The sequence below is a fragment of the Hyla sarda genome, chromosome 2 (assembly GCF_029499605.1).
Source record: "Hyla sarda isolate aHylSar1 chromosome 2, aHylSar1.hap1, whole genome shotgun sequence".
Lineage (NCBI taxonomy): Eukaryota > Metazoa > Chordata > Amphibia > Anura > Hylidae > Hyla > Hyla sarda.
The window spans coordinates 166127661-166153324 of record NC_079190.1 but is presented as its reverse complement, the minus strand read 5'-3'; the positions used below and the strand labels follow the sequence as shown (position 1 = coordinate 166153324).

The window sequence follows — 25664 nt, the reverse complement described above, 5'->3', positions numbered from 1 at the left end:
ATATAAATTTATATATCAGTGATAAAGATACAACAGAGGTAACACATGATACCCACAACAGAACCGAAAGGTCACAGTAATACTGACCTCCTCAGTAATCAGACCTTTTATAATACTAAGCGCCCAATAGAGGACTAGTAAGATAATAAAGTAATATAAGACACTTGTAGTAAACTTACTGTGTGGCTAATAATGGTGGACGCCAAGCTGCTGACGCCACCCCGGCGTCCGGATAGGCAGCATTACATGACCCGACTCCGTGAGCAAAGCATCACGTGATCGGAATCACCAAGACGTGACCTCCCAAACGCCCGCGAGAGGTCGAAGCCAAGCATGCGCACTAGTAACACAGCAAGTGGAAGAAAGAGTGACATATAGTGGTGGGCGGAATACATTGCAAGCGGACATGACAGAAATACAAAGACAATAAAATACCTGCTCGGGACTAACAAATCAAGCTGAAAGAGTGTGTATGAGTAATGTGAAAAATAGTAAGTGTTAGGTAGAGACAAGAAAAAAATTATTAACGAAGGAGGAAAAAAGATACATAAGCATGAAAATATATATACAGCATCCATATATAAATAAGTAAGGTAAATACATGATGGTGAGCAATGTGTGGGAAATACTGAATGAATGAATGAGTTGGTAAATGAACAATAAATATGTATGTACACATAATGATGCAACAATAACAAGGAGATATTGATGAATGAAAAAAATTAGAGGAAAGATGAAAAAAAAAATAATGAATATATATATACCCCAAGAGACAAAAAAAAAAAAGCAGGCCACTCGTGAAAATAAATGAAAATAAAATTAAAATAATAAAAACAAAGAATGAAGTAATAAATAGAAAATAGTGTATATAAAAAAAATTTAAAAAATTGATCGGTCTGAGCTAACAAAAATATGTGACATAAACTTGTAAGATGTGATAAGGCAATAGCCAATGTTGTAATATGATTAAATGTGTGAATAATGGGAATATATATATATATATATATATATATATATATATGAGGTGAGAAGTGGAAACACGCCAAATTGCACAGTTGAACAAAAGTGAAACAAGAACAATACAAGATATGAGATGAAAGTGGCAAAAATGAACACAAGTGTGCCAATGTGGGAGAAAAGTGATGTGATATGTGAGAGATTAGCCCATTGTGAGGTCTAAATAAATAGCAATAAAATAATTCTAAGTAGAATTATATATCCCTATAGAGGGAAGAAGTATGTGACCCAAAGAAAATGATGTGAAATAACTATAATATGTGTACATTAAGTCTTCCGTAAAGTGCACAATCCCAAGGGAATGTCAAAAAGACTAAAAATACCTATCATGAATATAAAGATCACATTTGGAGTATAACGAGAATATTTACTTAGATCCAAATAGATCCAAGACAAAGAACACTAAAAAGTCAACAAAACAAATGTGTAGTTAGATATATAGATAAAAGGTGTTATCAATAGGAAAAAACATGTAGTGCATGTGATGCTAGCTAATAAAAATTAAAAAATAATAAATAACCATGTTAGTATTAAAAGATAAGGTGCACAAGGCATTAAGTGCAGAAATATTTGTATAATTATATTAAGGAAGGCACATACATCACAAATGATCCAATCGTAAACAAAATCAGACATTCAGAAACGCATGTTTATAGTATATGTTGTATTGGGGATTGAAAACTTGAAAATCCCGAAGTACGGCAATCCAGAAAACCATGTAATATCGAGGAACAGCATTTATTAATACACATTTGAAATCCAAAGGGTGCTAGAGGGAAAGAAAGAATAAAATATGTGTGTTAATATAGATAAAAACATTTAAAAATATATACAAAGAGGCCGGATGAACAAGGAACACCATCTCAGCTTCAATAGGTCAGAGAAAAGGGGCGTAACTAAGGACTCCATTCATACCTGCCGGATGCAGTGTATGAAGTCTCCAAATCCAGCGGGATTCACATTGGGCCAAACATTTCACCATATCCCCTCCCCGAATACTGGGATAGATCCGGTCAATCCCACTTACCTTGAAGATTGATGGATCACAATTATGGCTTTGCTTAAAGTGTCTGGGGACAGGTTTGAGTTCTTCTAAGTTGGTCACATTGGTTGCAGCTTTAATATCTCAGACATGTTCCCTTATCCGGACCTTGAGGGGTCGTGTGGTGAGGCCAATGTAAATTCTAGGACCAGAGCAGATAGCGTAATAGACAACAAATCTTGTGGTACAGGAAATTTGATGTTTAATCTTAAATGTTTGAAGTCAGTAAAAGTTGAGTCAGTAAAAGTTGTGGACCTCTCTACATTGGGGCAGGCCACACATTGGCCACATGGAATTCAGCCCATTTTGGGCCCTTAGTGCCAAAAGTATTCACTGTGGTCGATATTCACTTTGGACCAATATATCTTTTAAGTTTTTTGCTTGTCTCGCTGTAATACACGGTTTGGATTAAATATAATGTTGTAGAGTAAGTGTCGGCCAATATTTTTGAAGGCAATCCTGCATTTTTGTCCAATGGGAATGATAATTGGTCACAAATCGAACAGTGGAGGCTGAAGAAGTTGTGACCTTGACTGGTTTTGGGTCCTATTGTACGCTTTTTTGATGGTTTTATGGCTGTACCCCCGATCCAAAAATCTCACCCAAAGGTCTTCCGCCTGCTTCTGGAAGGAATGGTCCGTGGAACAAATCCGTTTGGCTCTAAGGTATTGTCCGTATGGAATAGCATGGAGGGTGTGGTCCGGATGGGCTGAGGAAGCATGAAGATATGAGTTAACAGATGGTTTTTTTGCTAAACAAATCGGTGTGAATAAAGCCATTAGAATAACTTTGTAACACAACATCCAAAAATTCAACTCGATCTCTGTCACAGGTATAAGTAAGGCGAATATTTTTATTGTTGTCATTGAGTCTAGATATAAATTGAGTCAATTGAGTAGTGTCCCCCTGAGTTTTGATAGCATGTGTTTTTTTCACACTGTGCAGTCACAACTTGTATCTTGACATCTTCAGCCTCTACCTTTTAATCCTTTTGCCCAAGGGCACGCACTATGTTATTGTTGCAGACATGCTTGCAGAAAAATAACATCATGACACATGAGCAGTTATTTTCCCAACATACCTGCCATGTTTGCAGGAGGCTGCACTGTGCAGGTGTTGTTACTGACACATCTTCAGAACAACGCCATGACGACACATAGGCGGTTGTATACCCTTTATACCTGCCACATCTGCAGGGGGATGCACTTCGTAGTTGTTTGTTACTGACATGTCTTCAGAGCAACAACATCATGACACATAGGTGGTTGTGTACCCTTCATACCTGCCACGTCTGCAGGGGATGCACTGTGTAGTTGTTGTTACTGAAACGTCTTCAGAGCAACAACATCATGACACATAGGTGGTTGTATACCCGTTAGACCTCCCAAGTCTTCAGGGGGGATGCACTGCGTAGTTATTGTTACTGACACATCTTCAGAGCAACAACATCACGACACATAGGTGAATGTATACCCATTATACCTGCCACATCTGCAGAGGGATACACTGCGTAGTTGCTGTTACTGACACGTCTTCAGAGCAACAACATCACAACACATAGGAGGTTGAATACCCGTTATACCTGCCACGTCTGAAAAGGCAAACACTGCGTAATTATTGTTACTGACACGCTGTCAGAGCAATAACTTCATGACACACAGGTGGTTGCAAAAAGAACAATGGTTATGCAAGACCTGTCACGTCTACAGGTAAGATGGTTACACAAAGACCTGGCACATATATATAGGCCCTATGGTTCACGTAAAGAACTGTCACGTCTACAGGTATGATGGTTATGCAAAGACCTGTCATGTCTACAGGCGTTATGGCGATGAAGGGATCTGTCACTCACAGCAGGATGCCACTCCTTAGACCATTTTTGAGTCAGAAGCATGGCAGTTTAAGGTATGGATTAGTGTTCAACTAAGGTGCTTATTCGACTGTAGTTTGATTTACAGGCGATGTGGGGCCACAAGGTTATTTTTACCAAGTTCTGTCATGTAGTTCTTGTTGTGTGTTATTTTCCTAACAGTTTATTGTTGCCGATTAATAGAAGGGACTTGGATAGTTTCATATTAGGCCTGACAGGTATCTGTTGGTTTCCCTCTTGCCATGATGTCATAGGCAAGTATGTTAAATAGGCATATATGAGCTAGTATGTCAGCTTGATCTTGTTTTAGCGCTGGCTTGTTTATTAAAGAGTGGGCATGACTACCACAGCTCTTTGGTACCAGGCATCGATTACTAGGCCAGCTAGTTTGCAGATTCTTTATTTCTGTCTCAAGTTAGAGTCCAAATTGGGTTTTGTGTTAGGGTTGTGGTATTGGTTCATAATTATAAGTTCCTACAGTTTTTTTCCTACCAGGTTCACTTTTTGCCCACTAAAGGCGTGCCATCCATCGCGGTTATGGGCACAAATCTGACTGCTTTGTTAAGTTTAATGTCTTCCATACAGGTAGATATGTATCGTTATAATCACGAGCATGAGTGTGAAGCCCCGAGTACGACTGCAAAGATGGCTGCTGAGACATCTTTGGTGGATATATTCAGATATACTGTTATGTTGGACTCTCCATATTTCTTCTCTTCCCTCCATACTTGACTCATTCTGGTGATTCTTGCACACTTTTACACAGGATCTGCAGGTGACCCACGAAGGTGGGACTTATGAGGAAGGAAAAGCCATCAGCCCCAGACTCTAGTGTGTATGTGAAGGCTGTGTCATTCTGCCATGAGTCCTAAGGCTGGTTAGTAATGCATTCTCTAGTGACTAGAACTGTATATGGACAAAGATAGATAGATAGATAGATAGATAGATAGATAGATTTTAAGACTATGCTTAAATTTTTGAACATGGAGTGTTTACAATTTTCAGATTCAAGAAAAACTAGTAATAGTAGTGTAGTGTATTAATAGCATTAAGCTGGGATTGGACATTTAATTGCTCATTTTGAAAATGTTAATGCGGCCGTTTGCTTAGTTCTGTCATTTCAAGTGTACATAAGGACCAGCTTTATTTCTGGCCATTATATACCTTGTATATGACATTTTTAACAGATTTCTGCTCTGCTGGCTTCCCCTATAATTTTCGTTTCTCCCAATCTAGTGGGTGGAGCCTAATCCCTAAATTGTCTGCCATACACTGCACCCACAGAGGAGGGGATCATGCACTTCTATGTCTTTGTGCACAGCCTAAGCAGCAAGAGTAGCCTGGAAGGCATAATAAAGCAGTAAACAGTCTAAACTATGACATCAGACAAATAATCACATGATCTCTGTCTCTGTTTGGGAAGGGGGGAGGAGAGAGAAGACGCAAAGTAGACAGAGGATAGCAAGTTTTTCTTCACTTCCTGTCTATCACAGCATATTCCAACAGGGAAAACTGCCCAGTACAGGTAATAGATGTATATTACAGTTGGTCTGGTCATGAGGGGGCAAAATATGAATAATTTTTGCAATCTGAAGTGTACTTTTAAGGTTCTTTTACATAGGCTGATTATCGAGCAAATGAGCACTCCTAATATACTCAGACCCAATTAAATCATGTCATAGGGCCAGCGATCGGCCAAAGAATGAGCAAATGAACTTGTTTATTGGCTTATTGTTTCTTTTGTGTAGCTATCTACATTATCATTGTTGAGCACACATCCCCCTGTGTATATAGGCCATAATGAATTTAAAAGGCCACACAAACAATCCAGCAATCATTCATGTGAGTCCAGCCACACAATTTCTTTAACCTTGTCAAGGATAAGTAAATGATACAGGGATTGGAACTAGTAAATGGGGAAGCATTGGCCCGTGTATAAGAGGTGTCTCTTTGCCATGTCCCTCCTTGCCTCTCTGCAAATATGTATGCCTCCAGGCATTTCTTCTCCCTTATCCATACTCCCTCCTTCTCCTCAATAGACTATCATGGGTAGGAAAATGGCACTGCCATTTGGAAAAACTTTTGATATGTCTCAGAGCCATATCAAAAGTTTAGATCGGTGGAAGTCTTTTTAAACTCTCTGCTGCATGATGTTGTGATGTCTGACTCACTAACCAAGTTCAAGGGGACCTGGATGTTTATCTAGAGAGTAATAACTAGAGTTTTTGAAAATCGCGAGTTCGGTTCGGCTCGGCTCGGTTCGCCTCGAAAGGGTAATGAAATGAGCCCTTAACCCCTTAAGGACGCAGGACGTAAATGTACATCCTGGTGCAGTGGTACATAACGCACCAGGGCGTACATTTACGTCCTGTGCATAACCGCGGGCATCGGAGCGATGCCCGTGTCATGCGCGGCTGATCCTGGCTGCTGATCGCAGCCAGGGACCCGCCGGCAATGGCCGACGCCCACGATCTCGCGGGCGTCCGCCATTAACCCCTCAGGTGCCGGGATCAATACAGATCCCGGCATCTGCGGCAGCGCTATTTGAATGAATGATCGGATCGCCCGCATCGCTGCTGCGGGGATCCGATCATTCATAATGCCGCACGGAGGTTCCCTCTCCTTCCTCCGTCCGGCTCCCGGCGTCTCCTGCTCTGGTCTGAGATCGAGCAGACCAGAGCAGAAGATGACCGAAAACACTGATCTGTTCTATGTCCTATACATAGAACAGATCAGTATTAGCAATCATGGTATTGCTATGAATAGTCCCCTATGGAGACTATTCAAGTGTAAAAAAAAATTTAAAAAAATGTAAAAGTAAAAAAAAGTGAAAAATCCCCTCCCCCAATAAAAAAGTAAAACGTCCGTTTTTTCCTATTTTACCCCCAAAAAGCGTAAAAAATAAATTTTATAGACATATTTGGTATCGCTGCGTGCGTAAATGTCCGAAATATTAAAATAAAATGTAAATGATCCCGTACGGTGAACGGCATGAACGTAAAAAAAAAAAAAAGGTCCAAAATTGCTACTTTTTTAATACATTTTATTAAAAAAAATTATAAAAAATGTATTAAAAGTTTTTTTTATATGCAAATGTGTTATCAAAAAAAAGTACAGATCATGGTGCAAAAAATGAGCCCCCATACCGCCGCTTATACGGAAAAATGAAAAAGTTAGAGGTCATCAAAATAAAGGGATTATAAACGTACTAATTTGGTTAAAAAGTTTGTGATTTTTTTTAAGCGCAACAATAATAGAAAAGTATGTAATAATGGGTATCATTTTAATCGTATCGACCCTCAGAATAAAGAACACACATCATTTTTACCATAAATTGTACGGCGTGAAAACAAAACCTTCCAAAATTAGCAAAATTGCGTTTTTCGTTTTAATTTCCCCACAAAAATAGTGTTTTTTGGTTGCGCCATACATTTTATGATATAATGAATTATGTCATTACAAAGGAAAACTGGTCGCGCAAAAAACAAGCCCCATACTAGTCTGTGGATGAAAATATAAAAGAGTTATGATTTTTAGAAGGCGAGGAGGAAAAAATGAAAACGTAAAAATTAAATTGTCTGAGTCCTTAAGGCCAAAATGGGCTGAGTCCTTAAGGGGTTAAACACGTTTATAACACTGCCTATAACAGCTTTAAACCCCTGTCTAACACTGTTAGGAATGTATTCAAGTAGTTTTAAAGTGTTTTTAAGGCTCAGTTATGGGAACATGTGGTAATCACATGCAGAACAATATTAAATGCACCAGAACTGTATTAACACTACAGGCTAGATACATGTAAATTCAACATGCTTTTTGCATGGTAGAGATGACAGCACAATACATAAGGTATTTGCGGAAATCTATTGTATTCACAACTGTGCTGACAGGCCCTATGGATATATAGTTGCCACTTGATTAAGCTTTGTGGGTGGCACAGATCACTGCACCTCACTGGCTACTGTAGCTGGTTTAGGAACACTATTATAGTAACAAATCACTACTGTGTTTACAGGCCCTATAGGTATATAGGTACCACTTGAATATTCTTTGTGGGTGGATGGCACAGATCAATGCACCTCACTGGCTACTGTAGCTGGTTGAGGAACACTATTCAATTCAGGTATATGCAGGTATGAGCCTTGAACTAGGCTTCAAATTTGTGGTAGCAAAAGATGAGCCCTTCGGAGGCTGTGATTAGAATGTCCCCTTATATGCTGTTTTGGTGTATAGGAGCCCCTATAGGATTGTTGCATGGGGATTGAATCCTATTCACACACACACAAGGCCTCTGATTTACTATTGTAAACCCGACATGTTTTGTTGGGTTGTGCGCTAGAATTCTGTCTTATTGTGCCAGAAATGAAAAAGAAACCTGACCAACTCTCCATTTTACTCAAAAAGCCCAAAAGGGGCATGGCCATCGGGGAAATGGGGTGTGGTCACAGAAAAGGGGGCATGTCCCTGACATTTTCACTAAAAACCTAACACATTTTCTTAAATTTACACAGAAAATGTGGGGGATTTCAGATGAGGAAAACCTGACAGATCAGAGCATGTGTAAAAAAAAAGCAAAATGCAGGGAAAAGTGAAAAATGTAGGAAAACCTTAGTAAATACTGTGGAAAAAAATTGTAGGGAATCAAAACCCACAAAGAAAACTCCACTCCACTCGTAAATCAGGGCCAATGTTTCTATTTCTAATCTGTATCTCTCTATCTTTCTAATCATTAACTTTCCCTATTTCTGTTTCCCTCCCCTCTCTGTCCAGCAGTTCTGCCGCTCTGAATGTGGTGGATGACATCACTGCCCTTTCATCTGTGTAAAAATGCTCCCCCCATTTGCTATATCCTATTGGCCTTTGTGTTGATTGACACAGTAAGCAGCAAATCACGATAGACCTGGTTTATCATGTGATATGTTGATGTCCCGACGTCATCTCACTGCCCCTGGCTGCCCTGCTTCTTCTATGTTTCCAAGGTTTTTCGCGCTATTTGGCAGCTTTCATGAGCCAAACCGGTAAAAGCTCGAGTGTTCACCGAGCCAGAAAAATCCTAAAGTTCGGGTCGAATTCGAGTTCGCCAGATTCGGCCTACTCATCTCTGGTAATAACATTGGAGGTTATGGATTCTAGATTCATGGGAATAGACCATTGATCCAGGGATTTATTTTGATTGCCATATTGTGGTCGGGAAGTAATGTTTCATCTGTCATGGAGCATTTGGCATCAGCCTCATGGGAGTTTTTGACTTCCTCTGGATCAACACAGTAGGATTTTAGGCTGAACTTGATGGGCTCTTGCCTTTTTTCAACCTTACAAGCTATGTTACTATGTCACTATGTTTAACCTTTTCAGGATGCAGGGAGTATGCATACGCCCTGCTTCCTGAGTCCTCAAGGATGTAGGGCATATGGGTATGACCGTGGGAATTCTGGTCACCACCGCTATGGGAACCAGAACCGGGATGACTTCTATCAGCAGGCATCCCGTGATTATGCCCAGGGGTCCCCCCCCCCCCATGTCGGCGATCACGGAAATTGCTGGTCAATTCAGACTGGCGATTTTTGGTGATTACAGGTCATACGGGTCTCCGGTGACCCAGAAAATAAGGGGGATAGGGGGTGTCCAAGACACCTCCGTTCCCCCTGAAGGGATAGGAGTTAGGTGGCAGGGGTGCCAACCCTCCTATCCCTGCTATTGGTCGGTCAGAAGACTGACCAATAGCAGATCGGGGCCGGAGGGGTTAAAGTTCGGTTCCCCGTTCTTCCCACCGACGGTAATCCGGGCAGAATGGGGGAACTGTAGCATGACCGGCAGCGGTGGTCGTGTAGGTCCCTTACCCGCGATCGGTGGCGGCGGGCGGCGATGACGTGCGGCTCCCTGGTGCGGCTCCCTGGTACACACTACGGAAGCCGGTGAGTAGTTGCCTAGCAACATCTGGAGGGCTACAACTAAACTGTGGCCCTCTAGATCTTGCAAAACTACAACTCCCAGAATGCCCACACAGCAGTTGGCTGTCTGGGCATGCTGGGATTTATAGTTTTGCAACATCTGGAGGGCCACCATTTGGAGATCACTGTGCAGTGGTCACTAAACTGTGGGCCTTCAGATCTTGCAAAACTACAACTCCCAGCATGCCCAAACAGCTGTCTCGGCATGCTGGGTGTTATAGTTGCGTACCTCCAGCAGTTGCATAACTACATCTCCCAGCATGCCCTTCAGCGATCAATACATGCCGGGAGTTGTAGTTTTGCAACAGCTGGAAGCACACTGGTTGAAAAAATACTGAGTTAGGCAACAGAACCTAACTGAAGGTTTTCCAACCAGTGTGCCTCCAGCTGTTGCAAAAGTACAACTCCCAGCATGCACGGTCTGTCAGTGCATGCTGGGAGTTGTAGTTTTGCAACAGCTGGAGACTTCCCCTCCCCAAGGTACATTCACGTGGGCGGGTTTACATTAAGTTTCCTGCTTCAAGTTTGAGCTGCGGGGAATTTTCCGCTGCAGCGTGAACTCCTAGCAGGAAACTCACCGTAAACCTGCGCCTGTGTGAATGTACCCTAAAAACACTACAGTACATACACTAACTCCATAGGCTTGCATTGAGGGGGCAGAGCGTGACGTCACACGGGGTCGGAGCCGTGATGTCACTATGCTTCGTCCCCGTGATCGCCAGTAATCAGACCCAGAGCGAGCACGCTCCGGGGGCTGATTCTAACTGAGTGTGGCATGGAAGATCTCGGGGGTCCCCAGCGGCGGGGCCCCTGCGATCAGGCATCTTATCCCCTATCCTTTGGATAGGGGATAAGTTGTCTTAGCGCCGGAGTACCCCTTTAAGCTCTGTTCACATTTGGTTTGAGTTCTCTGTTTGTAAGGAAAGCCACCTAAGCAGCACCTAAAGACCACACAGAGTAAGAATATCATCCATCAGGGTCCTCAATAGGATACACCTCATTTTCACTGAAAAAATATTGTTTTGTACTGCACTATTTTTCCAGTCAAAACCTGCAGAATCTGTGACAGTTCCTTCCACACAGTTGTGAAAAGATAGTAAAATATCAGCTTTTACACACAAAAAAAACCACTAGATATCCTGTAGCCGTACAATTCCTAGTATAAGTACTTATAAATTGTGACTAAAATATCCAGTTTAGCATATCTGAACAGGATTTTTCTCCATCCCCTCCACTGGAGAATAATAGAACATGTAAATGATGTACATTTTTATTGTTGGCAGCCACAATTTTCACGGCATTGAGCTTCATGTAAAATCTTTTTTTCTGAGGAGAAAATCTTCGAATCATCAGGGTACATGAAGGAAACTGACAAGAAAGCCTGATTTAAAATGTGATTGGAGAATGGAAAATAGCTCATGTAAAATAATTTCAATCATCTGCTCTACATGTCTCCATATCAGATTCATTATTATAGCTTCTGTCTGGCTTAAATTCATCAAATGTGTTTCTGTAATACTGCATATCTTTGGTATTAGGTTGTATTTAGGGATTAGAGATGATATTAGATATCTTTACCAATATAAATGTAAGTCAAATAACAATAATAATAATAATAATGATAGGAAACATAAAATTACATTTACATTGCATTCCTCCAAAAGCAGCTTCTACCCAAAATTATATTTATTATAGTCTGTGATGATTATCTGTCTTCCTGATACTATGTAATTGTTAATATTAAATAACAATAGTTTCTATACATTCCTGATGAAGCAGACAGGCTTTGTAGCCAACCACAATCAACCTATGCTCCAAGTTTATGTTGAATCTGGTGCATTAGTTGCAATAGAGATACAGCAGACACCTTTTTCCTTAAAGGGATACTCCACTAGTGTTGCTCACGAATATTCGCAATTCGAATATTATTCGCGAATATCGCATATTCGCGAATTCGCGAATTTCGCGAATATAGCGCTATATATTCGTAATTACGAATATTCGTTTTTTTTTTTTTGTTTGTTTTTTTTTTCACAGTACACATCACAGTGATCACCCCTCTCTGCTTCCAGCTTGTGTGGTGTAAAGAAGGCTGTAATACTACTGTGTGAGACTGGCGTGCGAAAATTCGCATATACGAACATTTGCATATGCTAATTTTCGCATATGCGAATTTTCGCGTATGCTAATTTTGAATATGTTAATATTCACATATGTTAATTTTCGCCCACGCGAATCTTCGCATATGCGAAAATAAAACGAGAATACAATGAATATGCGAATATTCGCGAATATGCGAATATTCGTCCATATATTCGCGAATATTCGCGAATTCGAATATGGCCTATGCCGCTCAACACTATACTCCACCCCTAGACATGTGATCCCCCATCCAAAGAATAGGGGATATGATGTCTGATCACAGGGGTCCAGCCTCGGCATTCTGACCATTATGTTCAGAACGATTGGTGCAAGCAGCCATGGTCGTGACATCATGCCACACAACCCTCATGAAATCACCCCATGCCCTCAATGTCTATGAACATAATGTTCAGAATGCTGGGTGCTGCATGGAGATCTCGCAGGTGGGAGGGGGTACGGGGGGGCCAGGGGCCCAATGTTGGCACCACAGCCCTGCGTCAACATATGCAGCGTCACCATAAAGCAGCCTGGGAGAACTGTGGCTCCGATGCGGTGGTCCGGCATGCTGCATCACCCAGTGACATGCCGCTCCCTGTTTCAGCCAGCCAAAGCTCCACTGCCTCAGCCGAAGGGAGCTGTCTGTCATACCCATCTTCTGTCCCTCCAGATGCTCCTTCTCCTCCTACTTAAAGTCAGTCATTCCACCAACAATCCATCGGCAAAGCCATGTCCAAGAGACAACAGTATGTGCCCACTCATCCAACTGCGCAGAAGCTGAATGTGCTCCTGTCTAAGTTGCTGATGCTGCAGTCCCTCCCTTTTCAAGTGGTGGACTCTGCCTCTTTCAGAGAACAGATGGCTTGTGCCGAGCCAAGGTGGAGAGTGCCAAGCCATCATTTATTTGCGAAGAAGGCAGTACATGCCTTGCACAATTTTGTGGAACAGAAGTTGGGACAGTCCTTGAGCCTGTCGGTTTGTACCGAAGTGCACCTGCAATGCCGATGTGTGGAGCTGTAACTACGGTCAGGGACAATACATGTCCTTACGGCCCACTGGGTAAATGTGGTTCCTGCACAGCCACAAAAGCAGCTTGGACAGGTCCCGGCGATTCCGCCTCCTCATCCTCCACTGTGTCCTCAGCCTCCACTGCATGGACAAGTCTCAGTGCTCCTCCAGCATACTATGTGTGCAGGGCACGGCGGTGTCATGCTGATCTTCACATGGCTTGCCTTGGCGAACGGAGTCACACAGGGAGGAAGTGCTAAAAGTCATGCATCAAGAAATTGATAGTTTAAAGTCTCCAGTGGGAACATGAAACCCTCGTCATTGTAATTGATGAGACAGAGACTCAGGAATTGTCCATACGGGACTGTGCTTTTCATGTGTATTGGATGGTAGCTTTGGTAGTGAAGTAATGAGTTCCCTGTGGTTGGTTTTCGAAAACTGTTTATATGCATCTGACCATCTTCTTTTTTCAACAATTGCACATCCAAAAATTCCAGCTTTGAGCCACTAACCACCAAAGTGAAACGTAAGCTCATGTTATTACTAGTATTTAAATATGTGATGAATTCTAAAAAATAACTTTCTGTGTCAGTCCATTTAGTAAATATGTCATCCATGAATCTTAAATAATGATGGATGTGGCGCAATTATTATTTTTTTTCTGGTCAAAAATAAATAAAAAAATTTGAAAGCTGCTACAAAAAGGTTGGCGAGGGCTCATGTTACTGGTGTGCCCATCGCCACACCTCCTATTTGAACATACCACTCTTTATTAAATTGAAATGTATTCCCTTTAAGTATGAAATTAAGGGATTCACAAATAAAATTAATAAATTCTCTACTTGACCAAGAACTTTAAGAAGGAAAAACACACATTCATAAAAGGTTTTACAATCCCCCACTTTCGATCATTTTCGTACTTCAAATAAAGTCTTAAAATCAATAGAATGTCCTATGCAAACTATTTCTCCTCCAAAAGAAAGCTTGATCTCTAGTGTCATGTATTTGAGGTAGCTTTCCTGTAAGACATTGTTTGAGATTTTAGAGTACCTGTCGCCAAACTAAATTTTTTATTTATTGTTCCTTGTAATTATAAGACACTTTGCTATTTACTTGCTGTTAAAATTCTCAACCTTTATATGTCTTACCAAACAGCATTATTTAAAGATATAAGAACAACAAGGATAAGAGAGGCTGAATGCAATAAAGCACTTGAAGTCGTAAATATAAAATTGTCTACGTTGGCGAACAGTTTGTGCGTTACAAAAGTTTTGGACCTCTTTTAATTCATGCTTGCCTGCAGCTAAACTGTTCTTGTTTGGCTAGAGGATGAGATAAAATCAGACAGACACAGCTAAGAATTCTCAAAATTAATATTGTTTGCTGTTGTTTTAATGTGAAAATAGTTCAATCCAGACAATGAAAACAAAGAAAATTAATTTGTCTTGCGGGGAATTACTGTCATAATGTTCTAAATGTGCATTGATCCTGTGCACATTATAAATGTATTCTAAATATTTGTTAACCCATTGTGTTATAGCAGATGAAATACATTTTTTATTCATAGTAAACCTTGCATGTATAAAACATCTGAAATGTAAACATGTCACATAACAAATTTAAAGGAGTACTCTGGAGAAAAAATCAACTGGTGCCATAAAATTATACAGATTTTTAAATTACTTCTATTGAAAAATCATGAGCTTTCCAGTCTTTATCAGCTGCTGAATGCTCCAGAGGAAGTTGTGTAGTTCTTTTCAGTCTGACCACAGTGCTCTTTGCTGACACTTCTGTCCATGTCAGGAACTGTCAAGAGCAGGACAGGTTTTCTAAGGAGATTTGCTCATGCTCTGTACAGAGAGCACTAGGGTCAAACTGGAAAGAACTAAGTACTGGAAGGCCTAACATTTTTTTAGCAGACATACGGAAAATTTTACACTTAAAGGGGTATTCCAGGAAAAACTTTTTTTTATATATCAACTGGTTCCAGAAAGTCAAACAGATTTGTAAATTTCTTCTATTAAAAAATCTTAATCCTTTCAGTACTTACGAGCTTCTGAAGTTAAGGTTGTTCTTTTCTTTCTAAGTAATCTCTGATGACACGTGTCTCGGGAAATGCCCAGTTCAGAAGCAAATTCCAATAGCAAACCTCTTCTAAACTGGGTGGTTCCTGAGACACGTGTCATCAGGGATTACTTAGACAGAAAAGAACAACCTAAACTTCAGAAGCTCATAAGTACTGAAAGGATTAAGATTTTTTAATAGAAGTAATTAACAAATCTGTTTAACTTTCTGGAGCCAGTTGATATATAAAAAAAAGTTTTTTCCTGGATAACCCCTTTAATATTCAAACAGGAGGGGTGAGGGTGCTTCTTGTGAGAGCTTACAGACCATGAAGAATGGGGTTAAATCAAAAGGGAGAAAGTGATTGATTGATGCAATTGTCCAGGTTGGTCACATAAAAGAGGATAAACCAGTCACAAGCTAAACTCAAAAGGATAGAAGAGATAAACAATTAGGGATTGTTATAGGCCTGCATGAAGAGATGTGTCATTAAGGTGCCTTTAAAACAGTTGATGAGGGTTTGGGGAATTTGAAAGAACTAGTCTACTCAAGTTGGGTGTCATAAGCATAGAGATAGTACTAGAACCAAATCTACTGATAGTTTTCCCAATGGAGGTATGTGTAGAGAGAAAACAGTAGAGGGCCCAAGATTGATCATTGGGGAACCCTGACAGCAAGGGGAAGAGAGGAAAAAGTAAAAATAAGACATTGAAGAAGCAGTCACAGAGGTAGGAAGAAAACCAAAAGAGAAAAGAGTCTTTAACCCCTTCACGACGAGCGACGTACATGTACGGCGCCGCAAAGTGTCACTTGGCGCGCGGCGACGTACATGTACGTTGCGGGGTTCCGGGAGCGCCGCGTCACCGGTAGCGGTGATCGGACCGGGATGACTGCTGTTATCTAACAGCAGGCATCCCGGAACATCGCCGAGGGGGGTCCTGAGACCCCCCCATAACCGTGATGCACGTAAATCGCAGGTCAATTCAGACCTGCGATCTGCGCGATTCTGGGTCATATGGGACACTGGTGACCCGGTGACCCGGAAAATAAGAGGGATCGGGGGTGTCCGAGACACCCTCGATCCCCCTAAAGGGATATGAGTTTGGTGGCAGGGGTGCCACCCCTCCTATCCCTGCTATTGGTCGGCCGAGCGACCGACCGATAGCAGACCGGGGGAGGGGGGGTTAAAGTTCGGTTCCCCCGCTTTGCCCACCTATCGGTGTCCGGGCAAAACGGGGGAACCGTCCAGGGATGGTCAGCGCCGAAGGTCCCTACCTGGATCCCGGAGCGCGATCCTCCATGCGGGGATCCCCCACGTGCGGCGGCGGCGGCTTCCGGGTCCTACTAGGTGAGTTGTTGCCTAGCAACATCCGGAGGGCCACAGTTTACAGTGGTTTCTAAACCGTGGCCCTCCAGATGTTGCAAAACTACAACTCCCAGCATGCCCAGACAGCTGTTTGCTGTGTGGGCATGCTGGGACTTGTAGTTTTGCAATATTTAGAGGGGTTCAGGTTGTAGATCACTAAGTGGTCTCAAACTGTAGCCCTCCAGATGTTGCAAAACTACAACTCTCAGCATGCCCAGACAGCAGTTTGCTGTCTGGGCATGCTGCGAGTTGTAGTTTTGCAACATCTGGAGGGCCACAGTTTTGAGACCACTGGACAGTGATTTACAACTTGAACCCCCCTAAATCTTGCAAAACTACAACTCCCAGCATTCAGGAACAGCATAAGGCTGTCTTGGCATGCTGGGAGTTGTACTTGCGTGCCCTTCCGCAATCAGTACATGCTGGGAGTTGTAGTTTTGCAACAGCTGGAGGCACACTGGTTGGAACTGGTTGGAAAATACTGAGTTAGGTCATAGAACCTAACTAAAGGTTTTCCAGCCAGTGTGCCTCCAGCTGTTGCAAAACTACAACTCCCAGCATGCATGGACTGTCAGTGCATGCTGGGAGTTGTAGTTTTGACCCCCCTCCCGTGTGAATGTACAGGCTACATTCACACTGGCGGTAGATTACAGCGAGTTCCCCTCTACAAATTTGAGCTGCGGGAAATTTTTCGCCGCAGTTCGAAACTCCTAGCGGGAGACTCAGTGTAATCCGCCGCCAGTGTGAATGTAACCTAAAAACACTACACTACACTAACATAAAATAAAGAGTAAAACACTACATATACACATGTACACTGCCCCCCCACCATCCCCCCTTCCCCAATAAAAATGAAAAATGTATTGTATGGCAGTGTTTCTAAGATGGAGCCTCCAGCTGTTGCAAAACAAAAACTCCCAGCATTTCTGGACAGCAATTGACTGTCCAGGCATGCTGGGAGTTTAGCAACAGCTGGAGGCACCCTGTTTGGGAATCACTGGCATAGAATACCCCTATGTCCACCCCTATGCAAGTCCCTAATTCAGGCCTCAAATGCGCATGGCGCTCTCACTTTGGAGCCCTGTCGTATTTCAAGGCAACATAATAGGGTCACATATGGGGTATCGCCGTACTCGGGAGAAATTGCCTAACAAATTTTGGGGGGCTTTTTCTCCTTTTACCCCTTATGAAAAGGAACAGTTGGGGTCTACACCAGCATGTTAGTGTAAAAAAAAATTTTTTTACACTAACATGCTGGTGTTGCCCTATACTTTTCATTTTCACAAGAGGTAAAAGGGAAAAACGCCCCCCAAAATTTGTAATGCAATTTCTCCCGAGTACGGAGATACCCCATATGTGGGCACAAAGTGCTCTGGGGGCGCACAACAAGGCCCAGAAGGGAGAGTGCGCCATGTACATTTGAGGTGATTTGCACAGGGGTGGCTGATTGTTACAGCGGTTCTGACAAACGCAAAAAAAAAAACACCCACATGTGACCCCATTTTGGAAACTACACCCCTCAAGGAATGTAATGAGGGATCAGTGAGAATTTACACCCCACAGGTGTCTGACGGATCTTTGGAACAGTGGTCCGTGAAAATGAAAAATTTTGCACAGCCCACTGTTCCAAAGATCTGTCAGACACCAGTGGGGGGGGGGGGGGGTAAATGCTCACTGTACCCCTCATTATATTCTGTGAGGGGTCTAGTTTCCAAAATGGTATGCCATGTGGGGGTTATTTTGCTGCTCTGGCACCATAGGGGCTTCCTAAATGCGACATGCCCCCCGAGCAAAATTTGCTCTCAAAAAGCCAAATATGACGCCTTCTCTTCTGAGCATTGTAGTTCGCCCGCAGTGCACTTCAGGTCCACTTATGGGGTACCTCCATACTCAGAAGAGATGGGGTTACAAATTTTGGGGGGGTCTTTTCTGCTATTAACCCTTAAAAAAATGTGAAATTTGGGGGAAAACCAACATTTTAGTGAATTTTTTTTTTTTACATATGCAAAAGTCGTGAAACACCTGTGGGGTATTAAGGCTCACTTTATTCCTTGTTATGTTCCTCAAGCGGTCTAGTTTCCAAAATGGTATGCCATGTGTTTTTTTTTTTTTTTGCTGTTCTGGCACCATAGGGGCTTCCTAAATGCGACATGCCCCCCAAAAACAATTTCAGAAAAACGTACTCTCTAAAATCCCATTGTCGCTCCTTCGCTTCTGAGCCCTCTACTGCGCCCGCCGAACACTTTACATAGACATATGAGGTGTGTCCTTACTCGAGAGAAATTGGGCTACAAATATAAGTATACATTTTCTCCTTTTACCCCTTGTAAAAATTCAAAAATTGGGTCTACAAGAACATGCGAGTGTAAAAAATGAAGATTTTGAATTTTCTCCTTCACTTTGCTGCTTTTCCTGTGAAACACCTAAAGGGTTAAAACATTTACTGAATGTCAGTTTGAATACTTTGGGGGGTGCAGTTTTTTTTAATGGGGTCATTTATGGGGTATTTCTAATATGAAAACCCTTCAAATCCACTTCAAACCTGAACTGGTCCCTGAAAAATTGCGAGTTTGAAAATTTTGTGAAAAATTGGAAAATTGCTACTGAACTGTGAAGCCCTCTGGTGTCTTCCAAAAGTAAAAACTCGTTAATTTTATGATGCAATCATAAAGTAGACATATTGTATATGTGAATCCCAAAAATTTTTATTTGGAATATCCATTTTCCTTACAAGCAGAGAGCTTCAAAGTTAGAAAAATGCAAAATTTTACATTTTTTCATCAAATTTTGGGATTTTTCACCAAGAAAGGATGCAAGTTTCCACAAAAATTTACCACTATGTTAAAGTAGAATATGTCATGAATAAACAATCTCAGAATCAGAATGATAACTAAAAGCATTCCAGAGTTATTAATGTTTAAAGTGACAGTGGTCAGATTTGCAAAAAAGGGCTTCGTCCTAGAGGTGAAAATGGGCTCCGTCCTTAACCCCTTAAGGACGCAGGACGTAAATGTACGTCCTGGTGAGGTGGTACTTAACGCACCAGGACGTACATTTACGTTCTAAGCATAACCGCGGGCATCGGAGAGATGCCCGTGTCATGCGCGGCTGATCCCGGCTGCTAATCGCAGCCAGGGACCCGCCGGCAATGGCCGACGCCCGCGATCTCGCGGGCGTCCGCCATTAACCCCTCAGGTGCCGGGATCAATACAGATCCCGGCATCTGCGGCGGTTCGCGATTTAAATGAACGATCGGATCGCCCGCAGCGCTGCTGCGGGGATCCGATCATTCATAACGCCGCACGGAGGTCCCCTCACCTTCCTCCGTGCGGCTCCAGGCATCTCCTGCTCTGGTCTGTGATCGAGCAGACCAGAGCAGGAGATGACCGATAATACTGATCTGTTCTATGTCCTATACATAGAACAGATCAGTATTAGCAATCATGGTATTGCTATGAATAGTCCCCTATGGGGACTATTCAAGTGTAAAAAAAATGTAAAAAAATGTAAAAGTAAAAGTAAAAAAAAAGTGAAAAATCCCCTCCCCCAATAAAAAAGTAAAACGTCCGTTTTTTCCTATTTTACCCCCAAAAAGCGTAAAAAACATTTTTTATAGACATATTTGGTATCGCCGCATGCGTAAATGTCCGAACTATTAAAATAAAATGTTAATGAACCCGTACGGTGAACGGCGTGAACGAAAAAAAATAAAAAAAGTCCAAAATTCCTACTTTTTTAATACATTTTATTTAAAAAAAATTATAAAAAATGTATTAAAAGTTTTTTATATGCAAATGTGGTATCAAAAAAAAGTACAGATCATGGCGCAAAAAATGAGCCCCCATACCGCCACTTATACGGAAAAATAAAAAAGTTAGAGGTCATCAAAATAAAGGGATTATAAACGTACTTATTTGGTTAAAAAGTTTGTGATTTTTTTTAAGTGCAACAATAATATAAAAGTAAGTAATAATGGGTATCATTTTAATCGTATTGACCCTCAGAATAAAGAACACACGTCACTTTTACCATAAATTGTACGGCGTGAAAACAAAACCTTCCAAAATTAGCAAAATTGCGTTTTTCGTTTTAATTTCCCCACAAAAATAGTGTTTTTTTGGTTGCGCCATACATTTTATGATATAATGAGTTATGTCATTACAAAGGACAACTGGTCGCGCAAAAAACAAGCCCTCATACTAGTCTGTGGATGAAAATATAAAAGAGTTATGATTTTTAGAAGGCGAGGAGGAAAAAATGAAAACGTAAAAATTAAATTGTCTGAGTCCTTAAGGCCAAAATGGGCTGAGTCCTTAAGGGGTTAAGGGGTTAAAGGGGTATTCCGGTGGAAAACTTTTTTTTTTTCTTTTTAATCAACTGGTGCCAGAAAGTTAAACAGATTTGTAAATGACTTCTATTGAAAAATCTTAATACTTTGAGTACTTATTAGCTGCTGAATACTACAGAGGAAATTATTTTCTTTTTGGAACACAGAGCTCTCTGCTGACATCATGACCACAGTGCTCTCTGCTGACAATTCTGACCATTTTAAGAACTTTCCAGATTAGGAGAAAATCCCTATAGAAAACATATGCTGCTCTGGACAGTTCCTAAAATGGACAGAGATGTCAGCAGAGAGCACTGTATTCCAAAAAGAAAATAATTTCCTCTGTAGTATTCAGCAGCTAATAAATACTGGAAGGATTAAGATTTTTTCATAGAAGTAATTTACAAATATGTTTAACTTTCTAGCACCAGTTGATAAAAAAAAGATAAAAGTTTTCCACCGGAGTACCCCTTTAAGACCAATGGAATAGAGACTACTGAGGAGAAGATGGTGATCTACAGTGTCAAACGCCCCAGAGAGATCTCAGAGAGATAGTGGATTAGGCTAAAATAGACCAAGTGCTCCAAGAGTTTGGGGTTGAAGGGGAAATTAGAGATGGGCTTTTCAGGAATGAAAATTATTAATCAGTACATAAATATGAGTGTTAAATAAAATATTTTTAGCAATAATGTAATGTATGAAAGCATATGCAAATCAGACAAATGATGTAAAAATGTATTGATGTAAGCCTTGAGAATAAATAGGATTGTTTTCATTATAGTTTTTAAGTTAAAAGGGGTAAACTTTAAAAAAATTATTCAAACTTAATTTGCCTTCCCACTGTCCTACCAATGCCCTTCTGACATCTGTCCTATATGATGTCTTTATAATCTGAAAGACTTTTACAATTTCTCTCTGTCTGAAAATGTAAGCCAAAAATAATTGGCTTATGCAACATTGATAATCCTGTTCCATGACATGCTATCAATGCTGCATAGTGCACTGCTGTACTATATAGGAGCCATACTCCTTTCAAAATGACAGGAACCCCTCCCCTTTTAGGATTTTCCCCTTGAGACCAGAAGCTGCACCTGACAGATTCTTCCTGGTATCCCTGATGGCAGTTGGTATTAGGGTAATAATGCAGCCATGTTACGTAGCCATGTTACAGGCTAGCACTAAGCCCCCATCAGACAACTCTATTACTAAGCCTGTAAAGTAAAAGAAAGCTTTTTTTTGTGTGTTTATGTGGGGGTGGGGAGGGGGGGATCACAGGGCCAAACTGCTGGGCTGTATCTTCAAGGAGACATGGGAGAAGGAGAGGGGTCTTCACTCCTCTTTTTCCTCATCGACGGCCGGGCTGTGCTTCTCCCATGTCTCCTTGAAGATACAGCCCAGCAGTTTGGTCCTGTGATCCGCCCCCCCACGCCCCCGCCCCACAGCCCACGCCCCTACCCCGATCACAGATTGCATTGTTTTGTTATTCGATCTCTTGTGCTTTTCTATTACAGGATTGAGCGGAGTGTTAGAGTAGCATGATGTGCGATGTATAGCTTAGGGAACCTTTGCTGTGTATTGCTTAGGGAACCTTTGCTGTGTACTTTATTGTATGACTTGTAATGATTGAACGGACAATAAAGCTCTTTCAATAAACCCCGAAACAGCTGTCTGCAGATGGGTACTCTTTCCTTCTGGAGAGAAAGTTCTGGCTTGGCATTAATCCCGATTAGCTTTTTATATTCCGTGACTGGAGCTAAGCTGATACCAGGGAACATCCATCGCCTGAGAAGGTGATGTAATGAGCTGATTTGCATATTCCTATATATATATATATATATATATATATATATATATATATATATATATATATATATATATATTAGCATTTTCTAAGTAGCCACAATGAATGCTTAAAAATTATTGGAAGCTTGGAAATTATTCCTTTGGCAAGTCATATGTCAATAGAGCTGTGAAGGTTATGTTAAGTTTTAATTATATTAAACTAGTTGTGCTTTAATAGTTTTCTTATTATGACTTATTTCTTAGAAAACATGTCAAAAATTCATTATAGCTTGTACATCTTATAATACAGTGAAACGCTTCTAGCAACTAATATGTGTTTGCACAGTCGTCATCAAGTATCAAGACCAGAAGCCAATAATTGTTCCATTGATACCATGTCTGGAAAGGTGGTCTCAACACTCAACTATTTTTTATTTTTTATTTATTTTATTATTTAATGCTAAGTCAAAAAGGCTGTCTTGGTCATCATTTGTGGCTTCCCAGTCCATTTTATAGTTGCTGTATTTTGTTCATAGCACAAGTGTAAAGTCCGCAGGGCTGTGTTTGTGCGAGGGGCGGAAGTAATTAATCGCTCCTTGCACTTCCAGGTGGGGCTTATTTGGAACAGGTGGGGGCGTGTGTATATAACTCCCCCCTCTCCTACAGGGGCGGAGCATGTGTCATTTGTGGAATCTCTGCTTCCTGTGGCAGTCTGGTGTTTGAATATCCGGCAAAAAACTTCAGAGCTGCTGCTCACGGTGCCGAGGCCTTGCTGATCGTGAATCTGGTTTGGGGCATGCAGGCGCGGCATCCCTGTCAGCTCCGCTGGCTGTCTTATCTGGGGATGCTGTGTCTCATGCTGATTATAAGGTAATATAGGGCAGGTATGGTGCTGGCTGGCTCTTCCCGCAGCGGTAGTGGAGTCCAGGAGCAGCAAGCAGGTGAGTTAAATCGGTGCTGGGGGTGGCATGGCCTCAGCATCTCTCGCAGCCCGCTAGCTGCCTCATGGCGGCATGTTGACCGCCCGCCACCCGCACAGCTACAATTGTCTATGCTCTTGTGACAAGTTGCGGCAGCTGCCCAGTTCTATGCATGGCCGCTCGTTAGGCGGTCCTGTCAGCTTGTCTGCTATCGTTAAGCTAGAGTATAGTGCAATGCTCTGCAGAGGGTTGTGGGTTGTTTCAATATAACGTTTGCTGTATACAGTGTGGTGCAATGCTCTGCAAAGAGTTGTTTCAATATAAATTTTGCTGTGTGCTGCAGTGCTCTGTGGGGTATACGGTGCCCTTGCAGTATACGGTAAAGTGTAATGCTCTGCAAGGGTCTCGTTACAATATAACAGTATAGTGCAGTGCTCTGCAGATGGTCTCGTTACAACATAGTATACATGTTATATAGTTATGGTGCAATGCTCTGCAGATGGTCTCGTTACAATATAGTATACATGATATACAGCTATGGTGCTATGCTCTGCAGATGGTCTCGTTACAATACAATATATACTATATACAGTATAGTGCAATACTCTGCAGGTGGTCTCATTACAAACAAACTTTATACAGTTAGTGCAATGCTGTGCAGATGGGATGGTTTCAATATAGCATACTATATAGGGTATAGTGCAATGCTCTGCAGTTAGCATGTGTAGTGTGGTGCAGGGCTCTGCGAAGGGTCTCGTTGCAACACAGGGTGGCTTGTGCTGTGTTGGGTGTGGTACAATACTCTGCAGAGGATCTCCTTGCAGGGTAACATATGCTGTGTGGTGATGCAGTGCTCTGCAGAGTGTCTTGTTTCAATATAACACATTGTATACAGTAGGGTGCAATGCTCTGTAGAGATATAACATAGGCTACATCTAATTAAATCATAGTATACACAGTGTAATACTCATTATTTGCACGATCATGGTATCCATACGGTTCATACGCTTGGGTTATAATGGGCATACATGCATTACTGGTACAAGGTGCACACGAGTAGAGCATCTTCACGGTTTGATAACTCCATGAGTTTCTTATCGTCCATAATCTCATGGTTAATTCATACGCTTATGTCACACTGCTCATACTCGCATAGTATGTATACAGTTTCATGTGCTAATATCATTATACAGTACATATACTCACTGATTATATATTCACAGCATTTATACTGTGCAGACTCGTTTATGCTGTTCACCTCATGGTTATTCTCTCACACGCTGGTGGCTTACACGGTCCACAAACTTGGCATTTATGCTGTTCATATATTCTTGGCATGTTCATGGTCTTACGTTCTTTCTATCCATGTTACGTTCATGGCAGTCAAACACCTCGTACTTATCACTGATTCATACGCTCAAAGTTTCATTTGGTTCATATGTTAATGGTATTTCATACTGGTTACGGCAGTATACTGCCTATGACAATTATACGGTTCATACACTCATGGCAGTTATAGTGGTCACATGCTCACAGTTCTTAAGTTGTTCACACGTTCACTGCATTCATACACGCAGGGTTCATACGCTCATGGCAGTTATATTGGTCACATGGTCATGGTTTTGTGCTTCACACGTTCACCGCATTCATACACACAGGGTTCATATGGTTCATACGCTCATGGCAGTTATATTGGTCACACGGTCATGGTTTTGTTGTTCACACGTTCACAGCATTCATACACGCAGGTTCATACAGTTCTCACACATAGTGTCATGCTGTTTCTTGCCCTGTTTACCTCGGATACATAGAAGGTGTGTAGTGTAATTGTTACTCTGTGTATAGGGCGCTAGCTGGGTGGGTGGTTCAGTACAGGTAGCTCCTGTCCGGAACCTAGCTCCGCAATTGGGTAGCAGCTGCTGGCATGTAAAAAAAATAAAAATGTAAAAAAAAATATATATATATAAATACATGTCTGCAGGTTAGTCTAGGGTTCAGGCATGGCCGGTTGTTACTGACACGTCTTCAGAGCAATACCATGCTATCACCGACTACTGACATGTCTTCAGAGCAACCGTTACGCATGACTGACTACTGACACGTCTTCAGTGCGGTCTAGGCATGTTTCATAGTTAGTGGTTACTGACACATCCTCAGAGCAATTTCACGGTGTGTTTTGTC

The 25664-nt window shown here is 41.6% G+C and overlaps 1 long non-coding RNA gene across 2 annotated transcripts; it reads right to left on the bottom strand.

Moving 5' to 3' along the window:
* Positions 1 to 1654: 1654 nt before the first annotated feature.
* LOC130357756 (uncharacterized) lies at positions 1655 to 24996 on the bottom strand. 2 transcript variants are annotated; one of them, XR_008889248.1, is made up of 4 exons: positions 24690 to 24996; positions 2662 to 2768; positions 2045 to 2201; positions 1655 to 1786 (listed from the first exon to the last, which is right to left on the bottom strand). It is a non-coding gene; the product is annotated as an uncharacterized LOC130357756 (long non-coding RNA). The 2 variants fall into 2 exon arrangements; XR_008889247.1 differs by having other exon boundaries at positions 24742 to 24996.
* Between the last annotated feature and the right edge of the window lie 668 nt (positions 24997 to 25664).